This window comes from Ctenocephalides felis, unplaced genomic scaffold (assembly GCF_003426905.1).
Source record: "Ctenocephalides felis isolate EL2017-DRISC unplaced genomic scaffold, ASM342690v1 CF-g0.4_SCAFFOLD_00876, whole genome shotgun sequence".
Lineage (NCBI taxonomy): Eukaryota > Metazoa > Arthropoda > Insecta > Siphonaptera > Pulicidae > Ctenocephalides > Ctenocephalides felis.
The window spans coordinates 33,087-43,511 of record NW_020537030.1 but is presented as its reverse complement, the minus strand read 5'-3'; the positions used below and the strand labels follow the sequence as shown (position 1 = coordinate 43,511).

General features: G+C 29.2%; 1 long non-coding RNA gene across 2 annotated transcripts; it reads right to left on the bottom strand.

The window, feature by feature from the left end:
- Positions 1 to 5,785: 5,785 nt before the first annotated feature.
- LOC113365307 lies at positions 5,786 to 6,160 on the bottom strand. 2 transcript variants are annotated; one of them, XR_003366209.1, is made up of 3 exons: positions 6,133 to 6,160; positions 5,878 to 6,052; positions 5,786 to 5,803 (listed from the first exon to the last, which is right to left on the bottom strand). It is a non-coding gene; the product is annotated as an uncharacterized LOC113365307 (long non-coding RNA). The 2 variants fall into 2 exon arrangements; XR_003366208.1 differs by having other exon boundaries at positions 5,796 to 5,806.
- Positions 6,161 to 10,425: the final 4,265 nt, after the last annotated feature.

The following is a 10,425-nucleotide window of genomic DNA, read 5'->3' as shown; positions in this document are numbered from 1 at the left end:
AATCGGTTTAGCCGTTTTTGAGTTTTACTAAGACATTTGAGAGAACTCTATTTTTATATATAAGATATCTACAAAAAAAAATTCAGCCAATTCTAAAATGTCAAGGTATGGTTGGTGTATCAAAAGAGGCTATGCGTTTTTGATAAAAACCATTATCAGGTCATGACATTTTTATAGTTTTGAAATCATAATTTTTAATACTTTTTTATAACACATAGAAATATCTTTTTAATTATTTACATATTTCTATACTGGTGACCTACGACATCTACAATGATTGAAGATAGTTACAAGAATTGAAATAAGAAAATATTGACTTTTGTGCAACGCCCTAATCACTGGTCTTCAGTTGGCTACTTAAAAGGTATGCCCAGTCCTCGGTTCATCTCGGGTTAACTCATATACTCTAGTCGTGACACCGGACTTCTGTTGGCATACTCATTCTGTATGTCCAGACCTCGAGTTATCGCTGATACCAAAAAGTTCACTGGAATCGCAATTCAACCTCTCTTTTTGTCTTTGACTCACCAAATCGTCTTTTGATACTCAAGACTTTGGAACTGGATTTGGATTGTATGTTGTTTTTAGAACTGGATTTAGATACTTCATCCAAGTTGTTCTCATCGAATCCAGTCATTCAAACAGTAAGCTCTTATGAAGATTTAGACAAATCAATCTTGCACTATTGAATCAACTGCCCTCATCTACCCAACTGCCCGAAATACTCCATCGACAAGTTTGTAATATGTTTTACTAACTTCGATTATTAGGCCAGAGGACTCTAATCCAGTTGTGGTGGACTGCGATTGGTTCATACCTTCCTGAATTTGAGATTCAAACCTCTGGTACAATCTGCCTTCCCACCAAATAAATATAATGTGTTGATATGCATATTTAAACTAGTGTGAGGTCAAAACTGGGCAGGGAGTTTTGTGTGGGAATTAAAAAAGGCCATGGGTTTTTGATAAAAATAATTATTATGTCATGACATTTTTATAGTTTTGAAATCATGATTTTTAATACATTTTTTATAACACATAGAAATATCTTTTTACTTATTTACATATTTCTATAACTATTTTTCTGTGGAAAACATTATTAATTATACTTCCCACAAAACTTAATGGCAAACCTAACTTTAATAATTTATCCAACAAAATATTAGGTATTACATTGTTATAAGCTCCCTTTATATCACTAAATAGTGCTACGACATATGCATTTTTAGAAAATGCCAGATATATGCCATTAATAAATATACTTATATTATCTATTGTACTTTTTTTTTTTTTTTGAAACCATATTGAGTTCTTGGAAATATTTTATTATGTTCCAATCACCATTCTAGTCTCCCCTTTATCATACTATCTGTTCTCTTATTCTAGATTTTTTCTTGTTACCATTTTGTGAACGGTTTACTTAATATATCATTTTCTAATTCCACATATCCATTTAAATCTTCACCAATATTGTAACTAACTCCTGCTGGTGCTATTTTGCCTACTAGAACATCTAACACATCGTCACTACATTTTGATATATTTCCCGATTCACCCATATTTATCATAGCTCTCACCATTTTGAAAAATTTCCTAGCGATCGTTTTAGGTTTTATATTATTTATATAATATTATTTTTACAATTCCATTTTCTTACTGATTTATTCACATTTTTGTCATTTTTCACATTAAGTTCAACATGGATTGGAAAATGGTCAGAACCCAGTGACTCCTTTTGCACCTCTCACTTTATCTTATTTATTATTTCTGATGAGCATAAAGTTATATCAACCGCCGTTTTTGTATTTATAAATATCATAGTCGGACTCCCATTGTTAACTAAATGTAGAATGTTTTCTTCAATTGATTCCAATAGTTCATTACTATATCTGTCACTATATGAGCAACCCCACGCATAATTGTGAGCATTAAAATCTCCCATTACTATACAAGGTTTTGGGATTTTACAAAATAACTATTGCACTTTTGAAATATTTGTTTTGGGAACAACATATAATGATATCAATTTTTTTTCTTATAAACGTTAACTTCTTCAACTGATTCAAAATTTATTTCATATTACCTACTATCTTTTTTATTTATAAATAATGCCGACCCTCTTTATTATCATTCCTATATTTTCCTATACACTTAAATTTTTTAAAATTATATTGATTGTTCTTATTGAACCAGGTTTCTGATAATGCTATTATATCTAATTGTTTATTGAATAACCACTCTTCTAAACTTTCTTTATTTGCATAAAATGATCTAATATCCCATTGCATTATTCTCATAATTTAATCCTTATAAAAAACAATAATAATAAATCAAAACATTAATTAACACAATAAACACATAAATACAATAAAAATAGTTTCTTTCAATATATTTATATATATATATGCACACACAATAATATATTTACACATACATACATACATACATACTCAAACACATATTTATATTTATATCTACATACTCACACATTAACCTTTAATAAATAAATAATTATTCAAATTCTTCAGAATAAACCATTTCTAATGATTTTAGTACTATCACTTCTTTCTATTACTACTAAATCTACCCCTGACCGATGTTCAACACATAGATAAAAGAAGAGTATATAGATCGATCTCTCGGGCCATATTTCGTTGCCACGTTTTTCGGTCAAAACTGTCAATTTGTCCGGGTTAGTTCCCTCTCCCAATGTAGATGGCGCCAGCGTCGACCATGGGTGCGAATATAAAATGCTGAAGAAATGCACCAATATTATATAGACCGTTTGAATTCAAATTTTTTTTTTAAATTAAAAAACCAAAATTGAATATAAAAAAGTGTATAATATCAACAATAACATGTTACATTATACTATTACAATACATATTTATAAGATATGCAATTTGCATAAATGTATATATTATATATTTGTATATATACACATATATAATGTGTACTGTAATATAAATATAAATATAAATATATATATATACATATATATATATATATATATATATATATATACACATTGTATATATATATATATATATATATATATATATATATACACATTGTATATATATATATATATATATATATATATATATATATATATATATATATATATATATATAAATTGCACATAAATGTATGACGATTAGTGAGCTTTATGAACTATGCACAAATAGCATAGAAACGTACATAAATGTATATTATCCACTGTGTATGTGCATATATATATATATATATATATATATATATATATATATATCATATATGATTACAATAGATGCTACTAAGCTTTATACACTATGTACAAATGGCATAGAAATGTACATACATGTACACATTATCCACTATATATATATATATATATATATGTGGGAGTAGTAATGATTATGATAATATATAAAATTAGAAACTCCCAACATAATAAAAAAATATAAATTTATTAACTATAAAAATATTTCGATATCAAAAATATACATGACATGTCCGAATGTTTTTTACAAATAAAAACCAGCCTGCTTGATATCGCCACACACTCCCTGCCCAGTGTTGATCTCACAGTTTAAAAAAAAAAACACAGGGAAACACGTTATAAAAATGTGGTGGGAAAGCAGATTATAGCAGACCAGTGTTGTAATACTGGTTAATTACAAATTTCCATGTTTCGTCAGCAGATCCACCGTATGTGGTGATTCGACCTGCCATGTGGGAGTAGTAATGATTATGATAATATATAAAATTAGAAACTCCCAACATAATAAAAAAATATAAATTTATTAACTATAAAAATATTTTGATATCAAAAATATACATGACATGTCCGAATGTTTTTTACAAATAAAAACCAGCCTGCTTGATATCGCCACATATATATATATATATATATATATATATCTTGATAGTTTTTTCGACGTTGAAACATATTTCAAAGTAACTGGCAGCCCATTCGTCGAAATAAAAAAGGTATAAAGTATAAAAACTTTTATTTTAAGAGTTTATAAAAGTTTTTATACTTTATACCTTTTTTATTTCGACGAATGGGCTGCCAGTTACTTTGAAATATATATATATATATATATATATATATATATATATATATATGTACATATGGTTGTTCAATGTCTTGTGTGGACAGGGTGGTGTGTCCAAGCCTCGCTTTCTTGTATTCAAAAATAGCCCAATTGCAGCACTGCAAAATGAAATGGCCATTTCATATCACACACTATTCTTCTCTGAATTGAGATTGAGTTTTAGCTCACAGACCTGCCCTAAGGCACAGACTCCTATTATGTGTGTGTGTGTGTGTGTGTTTTCATGTCAAAAAACTATCTAAATTATATTTTTTTTTCTAAATCGCTAGAAAATTTAAATATAATTTAGACATTATCTATACCATATAACTAAAGTATTGAGAATTGATCCGAATAATAAATACCAAACAAAAGAGATAGAAGTTACTAAAACTCTCTTCATGCGCTCAAAAGTTAACTTAAAATCCCAGCAACAACAATTCAAAAAGGTCATAAATTTATATTGCAATCAAAAAAGAGAAACATATTCGAAAATAAGGAATAACATTTATGCCTAAGATATTCTTGTAAATTAACTTTGTTTATATTCATCTTGGTACTCAATCAAATAATGATAAGTTACATTAAATCTATATACAGTCTCTATCTGAAAACCTTTTCTGTACATTGCGTTAATCTGCTTTTAAATGTTGATCAAAATATCATTATCATCATTATCACAAAGAAAAAGAAATCATTATGTTCTCATAACAGTAACTGGCAAAAGTTCAAGAAAGTTATATGCAAACACATTTGCCAATAAATTAAAGGACAAAACCAAAATTACTTTTATCTGAAAAGCATATCAACAGCTTACTAAAATAAATTACTATATGGGGATGTCATTTGCAAACTATTCTGCTGTTATCCGGTAAATTATTGTACAATTCATGATCTATATACTTCTCGACATCTGTTAAATGTATTATCACCAATAATAAACAGAAATAAACTGTTTAGCAAAATATACTCCATGAAGTAGACACTTATTTACAATTTCTGCATTTGCTAAAACATTTAACAACTTCATTATTTATTACTATAGATTTATAAAAAAAAAACACATTCATTAATCAATCACAAAAAATATGAACATTGCGTACAGTTCAAGTATCAACTATTTGATTTGAAAAGGACAAGAGCATGATCAGAAAATAAACTTTCTCTACCATTTGCCAGTTCCTGAAAACCAACAATATGATCGTTTTTACAGTCGTTAAAGAATGCAGATGATAATGATATTTCATCAAACATCAGAATACAGTTTTTGCTATTCACATATTTTTTCTGTGCCATAGCTAAACCCAATGTTTGGAAAAGGGTCTCATTAATACCACTATACAAAGGAATTGCTGAGAGCAACTTTCTCAATGTTTGAGGAGCAGGCAAAACAAATATTTTTCTCCAAAAGTAATAACCTCTTAGAGAAATTGTATGCAGAGTTAAAGCAAGAATTTTATCATCAAGTGTAAATTTTCTTCCTTTTCGCTTCTTTGTATGTTCTCTTAGTTGACTTAATATAAAATTACGAGCCCTCTTATTTAATGTTGCTGGAAGATAAGCAAAATTGTCAGCACATTTGACACTTTCTTGTAACTTCTGCCTCAATATTTTTTTGTATATTTATCCTTCTGACTTCTTTTCTCAACACATTTGTTATATGGTATAAATTTTGTTTTTTGCATATCTGGTCTCTGAAGTGCTTATATCTTGAGTTAAGAACCTCTGCTGAAAAAAAAATATCTAGAATCATTTGCTACGAACTTAATTTGTAGTATAAAAAATTTTAAATAACTCACCTTTCAGGGACGGTTTTCCATCTTCAGTTTTGCCAGAACAATACAAAAAAGTGTTATAAAAAGAATAATTTTTCAATAACATAGCTTCCAGAAAGGGATTTAGTAAGACGGGTGTCTTGTATTTATAACCTTAAAATTCCTAGCATTGATACTGTTAAATGTCTCAGTTATTGAGCTACAATAAAAAATTATATCAGAAGTTCTAGTAATAGATGCGAGTATTTTGTTGTATACATATTGATAAAACTTATTCACCTAGTTCTCACCATCAGTGCTCAGCCCGGCCTCCAGTTATTTTACTAATCATTTTACATATTACGTCATTTTCTGCAGGAAATACACCATTTTCGCATATTTGTTGATGTTCCGCATTATTGTACACCGCACTTTGACATGATATTTGTTATAAACTTTTAACAAACATTTGACACTTTGACACTAAAATATTATTCCGCCATATTAGATTCTCGAATATTTTCTTTAGCCCGTTTTGTAGCGCTACCAGCGCTCCAAACGAGGGAGAGGGAACTAAAAACGAGATTACAGATGTTTGTTCCGTGATTACCGACCATGGTTCAACATTTCTGTTGTAATACTTTCTCATATAATTCCTCTTATACGGCTTATTAATTTTCATTAACACTTCTTTGTCATAATAATCTTCTTTTTTCTTCCAATTTGATAGTATTTGATACCTATTACTACCTATATTTGAATTCCGTGCAGTAGTATCAATGATTTCTGGGTAACTATTTTGATATATTTCAAACTGATTGCTGTTACCAACTGCTTTAGCGTATCCATTGTTTTGCACTATGTTTCTTGTTTTAAAATATGTTATATTTTGCATTGCCATAATCTCATTATTTTTTTTATTTTTTAAGTAAACCTCACAGCCTTTATCATCCGCTTGATGATTACGATAACATAGACAGCATATCACTAATTCGCTTTTACATACCTCTATTTTATGTTCATCTTCACATATTCTACAACGTATTTTACTTCTACATTGTGCCTGTGAGTGGCCATGCATCTAGCAATTATGGCACTGTATTACTCTTTGAATATATGATTCAACCCTACAACTAACTGAATGTATATAAGCTCTTTCCGATAACTTATTACCTCTAAATACAATTTTGACTCGCTGTGATGTCACCTTTTTAGTTTCATTATTTTTTCCTTTTAAACATTTACTGCCTAAGATTTCTGTTTTATCTATTTCTAGGTCAATATATCAAAGATAATTCCCGATCTCATTAATTTATGTCTAGGTATATATGCATTATTGTCAAATATTTCTCTTATTATTCTATTTGCACAGTTATAATTTCTCAATACTATGTTTAGTTCATTTTTATCAATTGATCTGATTTCTTCTATATCCTTACTTAGATTTATTAAATGTTTACGAAAGATCCTTCCTACTGCCATTAGTTGAAATCTTCCAATATTTTTATCTTTACTTTCAGCATGCACTATAAATCCGTTTTCTGATAAAATTTCGTTTTTTTTTAATAGTTTCCAAATCGTTTTTCCTATTTATTATTGCCGATTTATCTCTAATATTAGTTGTATCATTAACCCAATGAATTTTGTCACCTTCTGTAACATAATATGTATTGTTATCCCACTCCAATTCACTTTCACTATTTGTATTAATATCAGCATCAGATAAGGAATGTGACTCACCGCCACCCGAGTCAGGTGGCTCGATATCCATAACTCGTTATTATTCCATTCTTCTCTACAATCAAAATAATACTTTTAAATAAATATTTTAAACGATGTGATTGCTTCGGTTCGGTAACCGAGTTTCGGTAAACTCGACTGCATGTGGCATCATATCAAATTCTTTTTTGATATCAATATTTATTAGACCCGCTTGTTTATGTTTTTCTGTATTATAGAAAGCTACTAAATTTATAACATCGATATAATATATTTATTTTCTCCATTTTTCTTTTCTTCTCATTGAAAATATTATTAATAATTTTATTGTATTTTTCAAGCATGGTTTTCTATGTTTGGTATTGATTCTTTTTTATAGAAATATTTGTATAATTTTTCCATTTCTTTCATTATATCTTTACTGTATTGTAATAAGTTGTTTCCCAAGTTATACATTGATTTATTATATTTATTTTCTCCATTTTTCTTTTTTTTTGCTATTTCGTATATTGTTAAACGTTCATCTTCTGCTATTGTTTGTGTTCTTGATCTTATTTTGATTGCTTCATTTTTTAAATCATATAATTTTCTAATCGTTGCTTTTATTTCTTTAATTATTTCCCACATACCTCCGGTTTCTTTGTGAATTGAGACAGCCTTATTCCATACTTGCTCAAAATAACTGATTGTAATATTGAAATCTGTGGCATTTTGTATCGAAATACCTTCTTTTTTGCCACCATTCTATTAATTTGGTTTTCTATAATTTTCTATAAATTTATTGTCTATAAATATTAAATTTTAATATTTTGTAGTACATTTTCCAATAGCTTTCTCCTAAATTATAAAGATTTTTTTTTTTTTTTGTCAATCAAAACTTTATTCAAGTTTTATAATACAAAATTGTTGAGTATATAAACAAACAAAAAATTAAACCTAAATACAAAATGTACTGTAAATAATAAACAAAACATTAACAAAATAAAGTTGCAAAATATAGAAACAATAATATTAACATTAACTATGGCAGGAACTGAGCATTAACTACTCCGTCGAGTGGTGAATGCTTCTGTGATTATAGATGAGGAAGGTCATCGGGCCATTTCTTCTTCAGTCTTCTTGTTGGGTTGGGCAGAGATTTGATGATGGGATTTATGTGGAGTTCTAATTTCTTGATGTGGGATATGCTTCTTGATTTTATATATTCTGCAACGGTTGGAATATTTAGGTCTTTGTGGAGGCAGTAGTTGGATATATACCACAGTGCGTCAGTGAGGATTCTTAAAATTTTATTTTGACATGTTTGTATAATTTTGATGTTGGAATTGCATGCGCAACCCCACAGTTCTATACCGTAAGTCCAAATAGGAATAATTATGATTTTGTAAATGAGTACTTTGTTCTCGAGAGAAAGATCTGATTTTCTTCCTATAAGCCAATACAGCTCCTTGATTTTTATTTGAATTTGTTTTTTCTTATATTCAATATGGGTTTTCCAATTTAGTTTTGAGTCAATATGTAGTCCGAGGTATTTCACACTATTGGAGGAAGGAATTATTTTGTTATTTAAATGAAGAGTTGGATTATTATGACGTTTTAAGGAAATGATGAGATGTTGGGATTTATCGGTATTGATTGTAATATTCCATTTTGCAAACCATTCTTGAAGTGTTAGTAAGTATTTTTGGACCTGTAAATTGGCTAATGAAATATCTTTATGTTTTGATATTAAAGCTATGTCATCAGCAAATGTGCTGATAGTTACTAGCTCATCAGTAGGCATATCATGCGTATACAGGAGGTATAATAATGTGCTTAGCACACTGCCCTGTGGAACACCGCATTCTATATTTCTGATGGTAGAGGTCTCGCCTTTTATTTTTACACGAAATTTTCTGTTATGAAGGAATGATTTTAGGATTTTAAAGTAAGATGGAAATGTTAAAAGGATTTTGTATAAAAGACCGGAATGCCACACCTTGTCAAACGCCTTGCAAACATCTAAAAATACAGACACACAGTGTTCCTTTTTATTTAAGGCTTCCAGGCTGTAATACACGATCCTGTTGCACTGTTGTGTAGTGGAGTGTTCTCTTCTGAAGCCGAACTGATGGTTCGGTAGCCAGTTTGCGTGAGGATAATCTTCGAGCAATCTGCGATGTAGAAGTTTCTCCATTAGTTTGGAAAGAATTGGCAAAAGGCTGATTGGTCGATATGAAGAAGTGAAGTGAGGGTCTTTGTTTGATTTCGCTATCATAATAATTTCGACTGTCTTCCAAGCAGTAGGCCAATAATTAAATTGTAATATGGAATTATAGATATTAGTTAAAAATAAAACTGATTTCATGGGCAACTCTTTTAGCATTCTTGGCGTTATTTTATCTAATCCTGGAGCAGACTTATTTTTTAAATTCTTAATTTTTTCGAAAACATTATTGGGTGAGAAGTGTCTTATGAAGGATGATTGGATATTTGATTGCAGTAGTTGTTCTATTTCTAAATTTGGAGTTATGTTTTGAGCACTAAAAGTAATTCCAGGTGATCAGCAAATGCTCCGCTTTTTCTTTTGTACTCTTCGCCCATTAAAGCTGTTTTGATGTGATATTTTTAAAGGATAATTTATTTGAGGTGGTTTGCCCTTTCGTTTAATAGGTTGCCAAATTGAGTTGTCGAATCTATTAAGTTCCATCAGATAGGATTTGAATGAGAGATTTTTTCCATTCCTTTATTTTTTTCCTCAAGATATTATTGAGATGGTTGAAAGAAGTCTTATCTGAAGGCTTATGCGACTGATGCCAAGTGCGTCTCGCTTTTCTTTTTGCTATTAATAAATTTTTGATCTCAGTAGGAATTGTTATTTTTAACTTCCCGAAG